General features: G+C 42.0%; 1 long non-coding RNA gene across 1 annotated transcript; it reads left to right on the plus strand.

Annotated features, from left to right (window-relative positions):
- Window positions 1-3,604: 3,604 nt before the first annotated feature.
- LOC119008430 lies at window positions 3,605-6,596 on the plus strand. Its single transcript, XR_005071422.1, has 3 exons — window positions 3,605-3,717; window positions 5,591-5,689; window positions 5,798-6,596. It is a non-coding gene; the product is annotated as an uncharacterized LOC119008430 (long non-coding RNA).
- Window positions 6,597-10,134: the final 3,538 nt, after the last annotated feature.

Raw genomic sequence — 10,134 nt, forward strand, 5'->3', positions numbered from 1 at the left:
CGGCTCCTGTTGATGAAATCCTTCTATATATTCACATCTGCTTGTGCAGGGAAATGACAATGACATGCTGAAAAAAAAAAATGCTAAAATCTGTTTACTCAAGACAAAAATAGTCAAACTTTCAGTAAATAACTTTATTTGTTAAACGTTTAGTGGAGAGGGGAAAAGAAGAGAGAGAACAGAGTCTCTGGTGAGTGCTGAGTTCACTGAGACACAAACAGGAAGTGAATATTTGAACACTGACTTCATAGAAACAGAGAAAATGAAGATCAGAAGTTTTCTAACCACACATTTAACTCACACACAGCTCTTCAGACACACATCTTGTTAATATTTTAAAATGTTTTTTACTGTATTTAATGTCTATTTGTCATGTTGTACATAAATAGAGTTGCCTCCTCCTCCAGCTGCAGATATCCTTTTTCATAAAAGACATCATCTATTTCCCATTTTCAAAAGCTAATTATGCATAAAGTTGCCAGATTTTCACAAGGGACCGCTGGAGAGAAATATCTCGAGCGCTAACAACAAACCGCGCGGCCGTTCTGATCCTCTTAACGTCTGTTTGATGGATTAATTGAGGCTAAACACTATCTGTAAGTCTGTGTTACGCTTTGAGCCAAAGGCTAAGCAGGAGGGGGAGAAAATCCACAGTCACAAACGCCGCTGCGTCGCATAAAACATAAAAAGATGATGAATGGATATTTGTATATGTGACGTGCATATGGAGGACAAAGGCACAAAGCCAGTGTGTGTGTGTGTGTGTGTGTGTGTGTGTGTGTGTGTGTGTGTGTGTGTGTGTGTGTGTGTGTGTGTGTGTGTGTGTGTGTGTGTGTGTGTGTGTGTGTGTGTGTGTGTGTGTGTGTGTGTGTGTGTGTGTGTGTGTGTGTGTGTGTGTGTGTGTGTGTGTGTGTGTCGGTGGGAGTTTTCTAGGTTGGAAGCTGTCGCTGGCTGACATGACACAGTGATAACTACTAATGAGGACACAGGAGAGAACATGCCATTAGACTCAGAATAAACACCTCAACACACAAAGTGGAGATGAAATGCAACACACACACACACACACACACACACACACACACACACACACACACACACACACACGTAATCACACTTCAGACTCTGCATGTGCCCAGAAAGCATTTCAATCTCTCTCCTGCCAGGAGAGAAAACAGAAGAAGGTTTGAGTGAGGAGCCGATATCTGAGTGGATCCTGTTTATTCAGCCACCACTCGAATTCTAGTTGAACTTTAATGCAGTTTCAGTCGTTTAATTAAACCTTTGTGATTGTGGGATCGAGTTTCCTCGTTGCCACAGAACCATGAAATGAGTGAAAACCAATAAAGAAGAAGTGTTTAATATTTGAAATGATAACAGATGAGGAGCACGGCAGGCGTCTGAAAATAACCTTGTTGAGTCAGAAGACTTTAAAAAGAAGTAGTAAGATGAATCTAATCTGGGGAAAATAGATTTATTCCAGTGCAAAATGAGCTACTTGATGGACAAAATTACAAATGCAACACTTTTGGTTGAAGTAAAACTTTAGCGAATAAAAATAAATCATATGGTTGTGAGAACTTCTTCTTTGCCAACATGATTCATCCACCTGACAGGTGAGACAGGTGAGCGTGATTACTGAACAGGTGTGTTTCTGACAGGTCGCTCTAAAAAAGACTTTTATTAGGAACTGAACTATGAGCTTGAGTAATGTTACAGATCTGCATTTTCTGCTCACACTAAACTGTAAATGCATGTTTTACTCCAGACTCTGGAGTTTGTCTTGTGTGCACTCAAGACAAAACAGTACCACACAAATATAATCCAAAGACACGTCAACACAAGGTTACCAAAAAAAAATAATACAATCAAATATCAAAAGGCAGTGTTGTGTTTTCAGCTTATTCCTCTGAAGACAGTTAATGTTTCTGTTCATTTACACCATCTGATATCAAATCACCACAATGCTCAAACACAACCTGCAACAGAACCAACAGAACCGGCTAAATGTTTTACAGGTCCACGTAGGTGCTGAGAACATTTGACATCGAGGTCTCCTAAAGTTGCTGAAACTTTGCAGAACATTTGGAGATTTTCATCCCAACAGAGGAGGAAATGGTGCAAAACGTGTGGGGAAAGTAAAATATGCAAATACAGCATATAAACAGAATTACTGGGCCATGTGCGTCCCAGAACCACAACCCGAAAAACACAAGAATCCAGCCGAAAACAGAGCGAGGCGCAGAATGAGAGTACAGTGAGGCGTATTCAAATGTAAAGCAGAAAGTAGGTCGTTACACTGAAAATCAACACAGTAAAACTCTGGAGGAAAATAAATACTAATAAAATGTGACGAACACATGAAACTAGAAAACTGCTGCACGTCCAAGAAACCAGCAGGACCGTTTGACCAGGCGTGGACACGTTCATGAAGAAAATGTGTATAAAAACAAACAAGGTCAGACAAAAGTTCCATTGTTACACCAACACAACAGAATCTGCTGGTTTCACTTCCCAAAAAGCATCTTTCACCTGAGAGATGAACATCAGTCAGACTTAAAGCTCCAAATTTGTGAGAAAGCTGTTTTTTTTTTCAGTCTTATTCCCGACTCGTCAAATACCGACGCTCTGGGACTGTAGGTCGGGTCGGCCGCCGCTCCATGCCGTCAGTATTTGATGAGTTGGGAATGCTTACAAATTGGACCTTAAGTCAAAAGGACAGAGATCAACTCACTGCAATTTAAGAAAAACATGCAAATTGACGAGAAACGTCTTCACCCAGCGAGAGGAAACAACGGAGAGCAGAAACTTTACAGAGTGCCGACGACAACAAACTGTTTCCAGGGGACATTAAAAAGTGACGCACGCAGCTCAGACACACTTGTTGGTGCGTTTGTCACATTTTGTTCATCTCTTTACTGATGATATCGCAACTTTCTGAGGACTTGAGTTTTGACGTGTCAAACTCAACACATTTCCAGTTCTGCTTTATTTCAGGAAGGCAAACAGGTGCTGTGAATGTGTTTGTACCCAATTTTCACTCCTACACACTGCGAGCTGATTACTGTGTGTGTGTGTGTGTGTGTGTGTGTGTGTGTGTGTGTGTGTGTCTGACACACACCTGCTTGCTGGGTTCGGCTCACACAGGTGTGATATTTCTATATTAATAGGTGGTGCGCTGCATGTCTGGGATCCCTGCAGCAGAGAGGGGGCTGCTACGCTCGATGAGTAACAGTCAGTCGATGCTAAAACCTCGAAACAGAGGTTGATCTTCTCTGAATAGTCTGAAGGCAGCAGAAGAGAAACACGAGAGCCTGAAGGAGCGTCACAACCTGTGAACTGTGAGAGTTCACAGACTCAAACTTTCATCCAGAGCGGGCAGTAAAACGCCGCCTCAGACATGAAGCACTCATAAAGATAAAGACTCATCGACTGGCTGCAGACTTTTATTTTATCAAATATTTTCAGATGATCTGAAGATTATTCCCTCATAACTGTCGTCGTCTTCTGAGGCCACATTTTACACAACTATCAGGACGAAGGCTCTTTTTAAATGTACCTGTCTCTCTTTTTTACTTCAGGTGAATTTCAGCTCACCTGAGTGCAGGTGTGGAGACTGGCTCCTCATTAATGAGTGGCAGCAGCTTGGGATGTTTCCTCTGTAGCCAATCAGGAGGACTCAGAGGGCTCAAGAGAGGTGGAGACGGTCCGGCCCAGGTCAGACCCAGACTCAGACTCTGGTCTGTTCAGGCCCTGTTGAGACGTCCCTGCTGCCCTTTTCTGGACTAATTTAGGGAAATGTTGGTTGGGGGAAAAAAAGGGTTAAACTAGGATTACCTGCACTGTGGCCATGTAATCTTATATTATGTTAGCACCTGCAGATTATCGTCACTGAACCTCTGAACACCCGCCTCTTTTCAGAGCGGGTTTAAAGAAAGAAGAAAGACATTTTGGTTTCATTACTCCACAAAACCTCTGTCCTACCCTGAATCCCAACAAGAATTTAGACATGATCTTAGACATGATTGCACAACACTGAGGCGCTGGGCTACACGGTAGTGGAGAGAGACTTAATCTGCTTTCTACACAAGATATACAAGAAGTTCCCTGCAGTGTCAAAGCACTCATTCTAATTACTCCATGGCCTTTCCTGCAGCACCACCAGGGTAAACTTCACATGAGAAGTAAAAAAAAAAACCTCTACTTGTTCTACCACCTGTCTCAAAATACAATGTTTCAATAAGCTTTACCTGTCAACGCCTTTTATCTTTAATTTCTTGAAATGAACCAAACATGTGCTAAAGAAACACCCACCAACCCTCCACTTCATGATTCCTGTCAGAACAAAGCGCACAGTGAAAGGAAATCGATGAAGACGGCCTTAACGAGAGCGAGGGAGACGTATCTGAGCGTAAATAATAATAATAATAATAATAATGTGGGGATGTGATGCTGAATGCAGATGGAGGCAGATTCTAGCAGAGACAGTGAGAATAATGGAGTGTGTTGATGGAATTACCATTAATTTCTGCACCACTTCATCCAGAACTAATGGGAATGTGTTTAATTCGTCGTGAAGTAGCAGAGGCCACATTAACAGCATCATCAGGCTAATGGAAGATTGACTGAATGAACACGTAATACAGAAACCTCTGGCCGCACAGTCACCGTGAACCCACGCTGTCAGACGAGTCCTGGTCACACAGGCTTTCACGGAGCAGCGACGGGTCATCAGGTGCAGAACCAAACACAGCGCAGCAACGTCGGGTCTTTAAAGCTCCTGAGTGTTAAAAGTGACCTGAACATTAATACCATCAGGATAATTTGATAAATGCTAACCAGAGGGGTTAGATGTGAAGCTACACGTGTAATCATCATATACACAGACGTACTGATCCACATCCTGCTGTGTCATCCTTCTTATGTTTATTGATTTTGAAAAGGCCAAAGTTGGCAAACTGTATCCCTGCCTGCTGCCAGGGCTGCAGAACGATACCCCGAAGTGTTTAAAATTAATACTGAAACTGAAAATCACTCTTTCAACAGAACTTCAGTTAAAGTCTTCAAGTATCTGATATTAAATATGTAGAAGTATCAACATTTTCTCTCAAATGTTCTGAGATATCAATACTGCCCGGTAAAGTGTATCTGTGTATATACTGTATCCTGTGGCACCGACTATTATCTGAATAAAAATGGTGTTTTTATTCTTTATCTTATTGGACAGTCTAAGGCAAAATAAGAAAATAAGAATCCCAGTTTGGATTGAAACCCTGTCGGTGCAATGAAGTGCAGCAAAAAAACCCTCCATCACTACCTGCAGTTACTGAACCTTCATACGTGTGGTGCTTTTTCCACCGAGTGAAGGTAAAAAAAGAAGTTAGTCAGTGCAGTCGGAGGTGCTCTCACCTCAGATTTGTGTCTCCAGACGGCACCGGAAAACAATCCTGTCTGCATAACGATGGTGACTGTGATTAATTCTGTCATTTTTCCAGGATGAACACAAACGTTAATTAGATCAAACTGAAGCCCTGCTCAGGGTTGACATGTTGTGTGGATTTAAGACTCAGTTCTCCTCTGTTGCCTTCAGACCAGCAGCTGGAAACAGAAGAAAAAGCTGCAGTGACGTGACTTCATGAGACCAAATTTACAGAGATGTCTAAACATCTGGCTGAGATCTGATCACAGTGTGAGTTGGACTTCCTCCAGATGTGGCTGACTGGAAGCTCAGTCACATTCTGATCGCAGTGCATTCTGGGTACACTGATATCTACATTAATGCATTTTCCTCATCCAGGTGAGAAATGCAAATGCAGACGGCGTCCAGGTGCAAATGGTGCTCGTTGTAGACACACAGTCAGCAGGGACGAGGCCGGCTGTGCAGAGGGAGCTGCTTCTTACAAATTGGGAGGAAAAAGATGGAATTTTGATTCACTAATTTACACAAAAATGCAGATTTTTGCCCTCGTTGACGACTGAATATGCAGAGAGAGACCTGAAACATGCAGACGGCATCAGCAGAACAACAGGAACATGAAACAAAGAGGACCTTTCACACAGCCGAGCAGCGGAGGCTGTGATTATGTGGTTTACAGTGTGCACTCACCAAAAATCAGGTTTTATTTGTAGCGTATAACAAAAGATGATTATGGAACAACCAGGGCAGGGACAGAAGATTACAAAAGCGGAATATTTTTCATTTTGTGGAAGTGACAGAGCTAGCTACACCTCGTGTGTTTCTGTTATTGTGAGGACCAGTGTGCTCTGTCACTTTACAGAGATTAAGATTTAATATAGAGTTGGAATTCAGGGTTCAGTTTAAGAACAGGTTAATGTTTGGGGAGCTCATTATGTCAAAGATAGACCTCACAGCTTCCCTCGAGTAGCTTTATCACCGACCAGGTTCAACTGAAACATGTTACAGCTTTCTCTGTGGCAACAAGACCTTTTTCTAAACCCTTAACAAGTGTGGTTTTGTTTCATTATTCATCGGTGGTTTGCAAAAACGTACACTGCAGATATTTATTCTGGCCTCGGAGGTTCAGCTGTTGTCTCTGTGCTTCATGATCTGATTCAAAGCACTGAACGTTTTATTTTTTAAAGCATACACATTTTGAAAGAAACTTGATGATGAGACTCAAATTCTCTTTTCTTTTTTTTTTCTTTTTTTAAAAATCTAACAGTTGAATGAGCTGTGCTTTCCCTCAAACGTAACCCAGCGGAGTTTTTATAGCTTAAACCTCCGTTCGGGACCCAAAAGTCTCTGGTGTCACCACCCCAAAAACCACATCTTTGTGTCCAGCACCAGCAGGCAGAACCATTTAATGAATAAACAGAACATTAATGGCACAAAGTGGACAAAGACTCAGATGAGTGTGGTGCAAAGAGATTAGACGTTGTAAACATACTAACACAACAATACAAATCTACAATTCACACAATCATGCACAGAACAACTCAGTTTTTAACCCTTTAATAAACGGGTTCTATAACTGTATTTGGTCGATTTTTCATTTCTACATTTTCATCATACAAAGATGAACTGAGATAAGAGACTAAACGTACAGATGGTCTAATGAGCTAATCAGGTACAGCTGCGACAGGTGAGGAGGAGGAGGAGGAGGAGGAGGAGGAGGAGGAGGAGGAGGAGGAGGAGGAGGAGGAGGATAAACGAGGGGTAATCAGCCTCCAGCAGCAAGAAAACAATCTGTACCAAATCTGTGCATTCTGAAGAAGAAGCTCCTTTAAATCCAGTTAATGGGAGGAGAAACAGTCTGACAGCACTGTGACAGTAATGATGACATACCTCGTCAGCTGTACCACCGATTTCCCTTTTTTTTTTTTTTTTTTTTTAATTGATTAAAACAAACATTTATTCAGAAGAAGAAGAAAGCTGCTTTCATGTCGTATCATGAAGACATGAAGCTTTTGCAGGAGGGCTCGGTCAAGAGGTTTTCAGAATTAGCTCCCTTCATACACCAGGGGATTTTAATGGCTGCCACTTGCATAGAATAAAAGAAAATTACAGTTTCAACCAGCTTATGGTAATGAGGCTAAATTTAGCTCCTCGTCTGTTAATGCCTGTATCTCTGCGTCTCATATCATGAAGATGTTTGAGTCTTAATTGGCGCCGTCACTCGTCCAACAGGGCGGCTTGTCCATCATCAGCACTCGGGCATGTTTGACGCTCGTCTCTCAGCGCGACGGGTGAGCAGCTGACACCAACACTCAGCCTGATTGTTCGCTCCGGGCTTCCTCTTCCTCCTCCTCTTCCTCTTCCTCTTCCACGTGTCCCGAGTCGTGCATCATTTACAGTCATCTGCGATATCGTCTCCAGTGTTTTCACGTTTGTTTACAACATATGGTGAAACGATGGACTGCAGGGTGTTTGACAGAAAAGATAATTTCTCCTCTGAAGATGTTTGGATGGCTGCTTGACAGCCAAGTGTGTACTGGAGAGTGAGAGAGATAAATAGAGAGAGACGGGGAAGATAAATCTGCATTGAACAGATGGATGGAAGATATGAAAGGAGAAAATGGAGCATTGCGTCAACATAAGTAAACGCAGCAGTGAAAGGATTTGCATATCAGACAAAGACTGAAAGACACTGCTCCCGTATTTAAACTTCCTCTAACTGTGTAAAAAAGGGGAAGACAACATAATTATAAGATGTTACTGGTTAGCATTTGCTTCACACTATATATTCACAACAAAATGATCCAACACAATTCTAATCTACGTCCTGCCTGAAGCCTGAAACAGCCACTGGACGTCCTCATTGAAAGTGACTCTCCGCTCGTCTCTCCTCAGCCACTGGATGATCTACGGCTCCTGCAACCGATGAAACTGAGAAAAAAACAAAGTATTAATATTCCATCTGTTTCTGTATGTTGCTTCCTGTATATAATCAGTTATAAGTCATCTGCCAGCAGCACTTAGTGATTCTGACTGTTTGGAAAGTATCTTCAGTGAATATCTTTTCAAAAGTGACCAAAACAATACATATTATTCACATTATAATGCAATATTTACCTATACTACAACAGTTTATGCACATTTGTTCACTGTACTTCTAATCAGAGGATACTTTACCAAAAGTGGACAAAAGTACTTTTACCTTCAACTAAAAAAAAAAAAAAAAAGCAACATGTCAGAGTGACGATGCAAAGATGAGAATAAACTGGTGTTTGAGGCAGAGCACAGAGCGTTTCAGCTTCATCACATTCCCTCCTGATAAAAGCCATTTTTATTTCTGATGTCTGTCAGAAAACAACCACGACACAAAAACGAGAGAGAAATGTTTTAATAAAGAAGATAAAGGTGTTCTGGTGAGGTTCTGTTTTAGCTGTGACTCGTTCTGTCAGCTCTGTACGAAACATTTTGTTCGACACGACAAACTGCTGCTCCATTTCTAACCTGCGTTTTAAGTACAGTGCTGTTATTTATTTATTTATTTATTTATCTATTTATCTATTTATTTATCTATCATATAGTTGGTTGAATGCATTTCATTTCTGACAGTAGTTTCTCATCTTGAACGAAGTGATCTCACAGGTTTAGACAGAAAAAAACAGAGATTGCGATTCCTGCACGAGAAGGTCCTTCAAACCAGCAGTTGAGAGGCGTTTTCTGTCAGAGGTGTGCGTCTGTGTGAGTCTGTGTGCGTCTGTGTGAGTCTGTCTGCGTCGTGCATGTAGAGCAGAGCGCTGCTGAGCCTCACCTCGGGCTCACCCTGTACACTGTCCATGTTCCAGGCAGGAACACACGGCGGAGGACCAGAGGCAGCCGACTGTGTTTGTGCTCAGCGGAGACACGGCAGTCAGATGTGCATGTTGGGTTCTTTAATTATAGATGTTGGACTCCGGCAGCCTTCAGGTGAGAGAAGCAGGTGTGTGAATAATGTTTTTCCAACCAGCTCCAAACTGGGGATGGACTGAGAGGACAGACAGTTACATTCACTGAAGTAGTCGTGTGCAAAGACTTTTACCCACCAAGAAGTTTTCTACTCTCGCTAAGAGGGAGCTGGGCAGCTGTGTGTTGTGAGTCTGCAGCTTGTGTCTCGTAAAAGTGTTGCGTCGTATTTGAGCTCTTGAATTTTTTGAGAGAAGTTGGAAGAAGTTGGGAGTTTGGGGAGCGCGAGTGCAGGCGTCCATCACAGTTGGTGCCATCTTGTCATCATCTATAAAGAACCACTGGATCAGACTTGCTGTCTGCACCTTCTGTCCGTTATTTTTGTATTTGACTTTCGTTGTTGTTTAGGATTGTATATGTTCCTCCAGGATTCCTTGAGATTGAAAACGAGAATCATAATGTAAATTCGTGCTGGAGACCCCGGGAAGCTTTCTGTGTTGCATCTCAACACATGAATATATAAACCGGACCAGACGTGTTCGCATCGCTCAGAGAGCAGGACTGTAATGTGTTCTGCAAATTCAGTGTTTCATCTACTCATCTATTTATGTTGGACTTACACACAGAATTGACAGGGGGGTTTAAATCAACACATCAGCTCAGCTTGACATATTCTGTTGTTTTTGTCTCTTTGTGTCTATATGTTTTGAATGTTGGCCACATGGGTAATTGGTAAGGTAGCCATCATCTGTACTCTGACTAAATCATAGTTTATTTCAGAG

This window comes from Acanthopagrus latus, chromosome 2 (assembly GCF_904848185.1).
Source record: "Acanthopagrus latus isolate v.2019 chromosome 2, fAcaLat1.1, whole genome shotgun sequence".
NCBI classification, from domain to species: domain Eukaryota; kingdom Metazoa; phylum Chordata; class Actinopteri; order Spariformes; family Sparidae; genus Acanthopagrus; species Acanthopagrus latus.